Source organism: Rhagoletis zephyria, unplaced genomic scaffold (assembly GCF_001687245.7).
Source record: "Rhagoletis zephyria isolate East Lansing unplaced genomic scaffold, Rhagoletis_zephyria_1.1 Rzeph_scaffold_03006, whole genome shotgun sequence".
In the NCBI taxonomy this organism is placed as follows: Eukaryota; Metazoa; Arthropoda; class Insecta; order Diptera; family Tephritidae; genus Rhagoletis; species Rhagoletis zephyria.
Window position 1 is genome coordinate 50057 of NW_016160090.1, and position 6478 is coordinate 56534.

At 32.5% G+C, this 6478-nt stretch overlaps 1 protein-coding gene across 2 annotated transcripts in view; it reads left to right on the forward strand.

The window, feature by feature from the left end:
- Septin1 (Septin 1) overlaps positions 1 to 6478 on the forward strand; it is a 21730-nt gene that overhangs the window by 11002 nt on the left and 4250 nt on the right. The gene's annotated exons all lie outside the window — the stretch shown is intronic.

Consider the following 6478-nt stretch of genomic DNA (forward strand, 5'->3'; position numbering starts at 1 on the left):
TAGAAAAGGCAAAAAAAGGCAAATATCTTAAAAAAGGCAAAAAAAGGCAACATCAAATGTGTATATATGGAATCAGGGAAAGCTAAATCGTGGACATTCTTAATCGAATATACTCTATCTTTTTAGCAGAAAAAAAAGGCAATTTCCATAAAATCCGTTCCCTGATAATCACGTTACACTAGGCACAATAATGACCTGTGATAGCAGTCAAAACTTTTAAATCATTTTTGATATTTCTATAAAATTCGTCTTTGAGTGGACAAAGGCAAAATATAGAGATTTTCATACATTGACTGAAATGATAGTTAAAAAGAACTTAAAATCGTTGGGTAGTTTTTTGAAAGAAATTTTATACATACGTTTTCTGCCTATTTTAAAAATATCTTTCACTGTTGTAAAAGTTCCGACCATGATAAAAACATAGCAAGGTAGAACCGTTCTCTCAATTTGTCGGCCATGATTTTTTGTTTAAGTTTGCCAACATTTTAAAATCGTATAAAAGTGAAAATAAAAAATTGAAATTGTTCGAAATTGTTGTTGCTTGAGATTGAAAATGAAAATGTGTGTGTGAGTTTGTGAGTAAATTTAAAAATTAAATTGTTTGGAAACGTCAAGAATTTTAAAAGTGACTCTCAGCGGTTCTACCTTACTATATTTTTATCATGGTTCCGACGACATAGTTATAATTGATCACATTCTGGCGTAAAATGTCTCACCAGATACAATGGAATTAGGGTATTCATAAGACGTTTTAACCGTCGTAAAATCTTAAGCTTAACATTTTTTTATATAAAATAATGATTAAAATGGTTTTAGAGAATTTATAACTACACCGAAATGTTTTTAAACTGATAAAAAATATATAATAAGCCGCTCCCTCCCAAAAACCATTTTAACCGTTAGATATTTTACATAAAAAAATGTTAAGCTTAAGATTTTACGACGGTTAACACGTCTTATGAAACAATGTCTTCAGAAACAAATATTTGGAAGGTCTATCAAAATAAAAACATAAAAATATGCCGGCGTTTTATTTAGTTATCTTGTGTTTTGGATAAATTAATTTTAATTATTTTATCTGCACACATAATATCCATACACTAACTACATTTACGTTTTCTTTTCGTTTTAGAAAAATTCAGAATAAAGTTAATTTTAATTATCCACAATTACGTTGACTTAACCTTAATTTGCATGCAACATACGGCTATGCGACTCGTCTCCAAAAGTCCAATATCAAACAAGTAAATCCGTTTGACAAGTGCTAGTCAGTTCAATCACCTTTATGACAAACAACAGCAGCTAGAAGTCAGAAATACGTTAATAAAAATAAAAGAAATAAAAAGAAAAAAGTTCTGCGCTACTTCTCTCCATCACATAAGTTCTCGTGGGGAGGCGGTACAGCAACAGCACGAAATATTAGAACGCTACTAGTACTACAACACCCACGACGGCCAAGCGGCCTCAGAAACGCAACAAAAGTACTATATAAGTAAAACATATGTGCATATAAGCGTACCCATAAGTGGAAAACTTACGAGTATAACAGCACTGGCGGCAAAGTTAATGTCTGTCTGCTTGCCTGTGGCACGCCAATCTCAAATCATTTGAGCAGGCGAGAGAATTGTTGAATGTTGCGTTATTAATTCTGAATATAAATGTCGAATTCTTCTGCGGGCGAACAGGCAGTCGGGCGAGCAGACATTTGTGCAGTTATGCATTCTTATCTGCCTTTGGGCTCACTTCCAAGTGCCCTCGAACGAGCAGCCCCCTATGACAATGCAGCACCGTAACTGTCTAGCGCTGGTAGCTGCAAGTCTAATCTTCTTGTTTTCCGTTTTTTGTGCATTGTGTAAAACATGTCAGCGATGGAATTGTTCATTTGTTAGTACATATTTTTCGCTATGTGTGAAATAAATTTTCACTCATACGCTTAGTGCAATAGGTCGATATGTCGCCTACAGTGACTCCCCTTCTCTTCCACTTTGCGCTAGCATTCTTTCCGACAATGTCGATTGGGTTTAATTTTTATTGTTGCTCAGTGCAATGGTTTGCCATGATATAATAATTTGTATTGTATGCATAGAAAGCATTGATAAGGGTGATACGCGAAGCATTTTGCTGTGATTGAAATGCTGGCCACGCGATACAATTTGTAATCGTTTTGTATTTTTGCGAAAGCGAAAATTTCATTTCAATTCAGTAACGGTCGTATTCACTAATTTGTGTTTGTATATTAAAAAAAGAAAGAAATAATAAAAAAATGCGAAAATTTCCGTCTCCAAAACGGGCGCAAATGTAAACTTTAAGTTTTACCTTTTACTTACATGACTAAACTGTAGTATATTTCACAAAAAATCCGACTACGATGGGACCTGAAACAACGATTTATGCTTCTTTTAATATGAAAATATGTTTTTGTTGAGGCAAGATAGAAATTTTTTTAGTATATAAATTTATTCATAGAATATTTAAAAATAGTTCATTTCTCAGTTTTCTTATTTTATTTTACTCGTTTTCATCTTTTTCTATTTATAAATGTTGTCTCAGTTCTAAGTCGTGCTTAGCTAAACGCACATTCTTCAGTAATTATCGAGCTTTGTTGTTTTGTGTTTGTTATCGCTCCTCAGTTTTTCATTGAGAAAAGTTGTAGTGAAAAAAATTCCATTTCAGCACTTTTTACACGTTGCAAATGCAAATATGCGCATTTTTAATGTTCATGTGAGTCATCCGTTTGGGGTTTGTTTCATTCTAGCTGTTAAAGCAAAGAAAAATAAATGAGAATATATTTTTTACATTTACATTTTAGTAAAGTTTACAAGTATTTTTTCGCAGGAATTTGTATGTATTCCTCTACATATCCATACATACACTAGGCTACAAATATAAGTGTACACCTTCACAATTATTTTCATGAACATTTTTTTTTCATTAATTATTTATGAAAATATAGTTCATTCTATAATATAAGCCATATAAATAAAAGTTTCACAAAAATAAAAATCAAATCATCAAAATTTTTTCCATTTTATTCAGAATTTCTAGAAAAATTTTTAGTATGCAATTTTGCAGCCNCAGTTTCACACTTTATATTAAGTTCACAAAAATAAAAATCAAATCTCCAAATTTTTTTACATTTTATTCAGAATTTCTAGAAAAATTTTTAGTATGCAATTTTGCAGCCCATTCAATAAAACAAAGAGCCAATTTAAAAATGAGGACGAAAGAGTTGACCAAAAAAATTTGACGCTTAAATATAAAAAAAAACGCAAGAAACGCCACAAAGAAAAAGCCATCGTGTAAATACAAGGGGGTTTTCGAAGACTTTTTTAAAAGGGAACGTGCAAAAAACGCAGAATGAAAAGTCATCATGTAAATTGGCTCAAAGTGCGTGCAAGTTTCAAGTCGCTAAAAATTAACCTTGACTTTTTAGATTTTATTTTTGTGGATGGTGTTTTAAATTTTGTCATCTTGTTATTTTATAAGTAGGGCTCGGAATCTCATGCACTAAAAAATCGAAAATATCCGCATATAGATGCACGCAAAATTCAAAAATATGCGCTATAAACAAGTAAAATATGCGATTAAAAATATTTTCATAATATTTTATAGGTACGTCATACAGAGAGAGGCAGCTGCACTCGTAAACATTCTGCAGGAATGGCTTGCAGAGTGTCTTTAGCCTCATCCTTTCGAAGGCTGTACATTCGCATAGAAAGTGTTGGACTTTCTCTTGGTTTAAAGTGGGTCGCAGAACACCCAGATCTAACAGAGGTTGAAGAGAGTGCCTCAACGGCAATTTTTTTGTCAAGAAGAATTTTTTTGCCAAGAGATTTCGCACTAAATTTAAATGGTTGTAAATGAAAAAAAGCAAAAATATGCAAAAACGATATGCATTTATTGTAAAATATACTAAGATAACTTAACCATTTCCACTTGAAGATGCCCAATAAAAACATGCATTTGCATGAGATTCCGAGCCCTATTTATAAACAATGTACACTGTGTTGTATTATGTCTTACTAAATTGCACTATTAGCAATTTAGGCAAACCTACGTCATATCGGCAAAATATGCTGCACGTATGTATATTCATGTCACCTAGACCTTGAATCTCTACAACTTTCATCCAAAACATTTAGTCACGCACAGAGGTGGGTGCGGAGACATGAAACGCCTCATATGATAAAATGAAGGTAATATATTTTTCTAACTACACAGCTAGATATTGTAAATTCAAAACTCAACATCCTCAGTTCATAAGATGCATATATGTAATACTTCTATATTGATAGTAAGCTAACATCTCAATGTGTAAGCATTCCGAAATCAAAGCGAGACAGTCTAGTACTGTTTTTGTCAATGTATTGTGTACTTGAGTGCCGGTTTTGTAAATGTGTCGTGTACATGTTTATTTATAAACGTATGTGTTCCTTTTCTTTCGTACGTGTTTATTGATATATCTGTACTGTAGTGTTTTCGGACGGTACTAGCTCTTACTGCCAATATAGGAGTATTACATATATGATAAGATGGCGTGAATTCGCATGAAATTTGATAAATCGCCTCTGAACTCTTTCTATGCGTTCCGAATGTGTGACAAAATCTGAATCCCAAATAATGCAAGCCTATTTCAAAATAGATCTCACCAAACAAGTATAAAGACTTTTAAACGTAAGCGAATTAAGTACATATCAATTTTTAGTTTATCACATGAATTTCCCTAACCCCATACGATTTCATTATTTTCCCACAGCAATCCATTGTTTATTTATTTTTATTTATTTTTTTTCATTTTTACTCGAACTGAAATTCAACACCCCAAGCTTACTGATTAATGCAAAATTGTGTGGTTGTTAAAGCCTTCTGAATTCGCTTTTTTATTTTAATTCCATTACCTTTGCTGTGTTTTGTTTGTGATTTACAAGTGAATCATATTACATACTCTGAGTAATGCAATGCAGCAACAATAGCAAAACTTAATTACAATCGCTTAATGCGCTTAAACTCACCACAAATCTTCACACAAAAGGCCGCAAAGCAGCTACATACATATGTACATATTGGTGAGTTCTTTGCAGAATTATACAGGTTGTTACTTATTTTGTTGTTGTTGCTTTTGCTCTCGCTGCATTTCGTATTGTTCATAAAGAGTGGACATTTTTGCTGCACTCGCTTGCTGGCTGAAACAACATGAAAGGCCAGCCGAACGATGTAAATGAAGAAAAATGTTGGAACTTGGACATCCGATTCTCCAACTGGTCAGTGTTACCGCCATGTTACTTTCATTTGCTTCATACAAGTTGATGATTGAATGTATGGATATTGTTCATCTTCACTATCACTAGTGGAAAGTTCTATAAGAACGTGTAGCCAAAACAACAACCCCATGATTCATATATTGCAAGAACCAAAATGCTGATTTATGGAAAAGCAAGTAATGCTTTATGCGCGTATCCGAAACCCACCTAAGTACTTGCGGAAAGGATTCGAGTACAAAAAGTACTTGAAGAAAGTATCGAGTATTAACTCGTATCGGAACAACCCTACTTACATTTAGAACCGTTTGTTGTTACTTTTGGGATCCCTAAAGTCAGTGTTCTAGGACCGCTTTTGTTCGTTTTGTTTATTAATGATATCGGGTCCTACTTCAATAATTGTGATAATTGCTATATGTGAGGGATGGTGTCAAAAAAAAATGTTATCTCTTCCTTATGACCCTCGCCAAAACATTAAAAAATTTTTCAATTAATAATCATATTTTACATCAACAGGAGGCTTTCGTTAATTACTCTATTTATCGTGGTGTCGCTTTTGACTCAGACTATTCATATATGAATGATATATTCTTCCGAATGCATATAGAAACTTAGATAAGATAGATAGATGTAGATAAGATTAGCGGTATTTCGATGGAAAACCACTCCACTGATTTGAAAGATGCAAATTAGTACGAAGTTTTATTGAATTTTCCCAGTTTTGCACAAAGTGGAGAGATTTTATTTTTTTGTTTTTTGTTGTAGTATGAACTATATTTTTATAAAAATTTTGCGAAAAGAAATTAGAATAAAAGACTTTCCATACATTGCGAAAAATTCCTTGCCAATACTTTTGCCCTGCACTGTATGTAAGTCATCCAACAGCAAAAATAACGAGATACATTTTTTTTTTATTTCATACAAAGAACTCGGGGAGAATGCACGAAATTTTCAATTCGAAATTTTCGAAAAAAGTTGCGTATGCAGTTATGTAGCCCATTAAATTTTAGTATAATGATGTGGCACGGAAACGGAAACAAATAATATCGTCTAAATTTCAGGGTATACTTATACTTAGAATTTTTCTTACAAATATGATTTGAGTTTTGCACAAAGTCGAGAGATTTCATTTTTAACCGACTTCCAAAAAAGGAGGAGGTTATCAGTTCGTCGGAATATTTTTTTTTTTTTTTTTTTTTTTTTTATTTTTTTTTATGTAT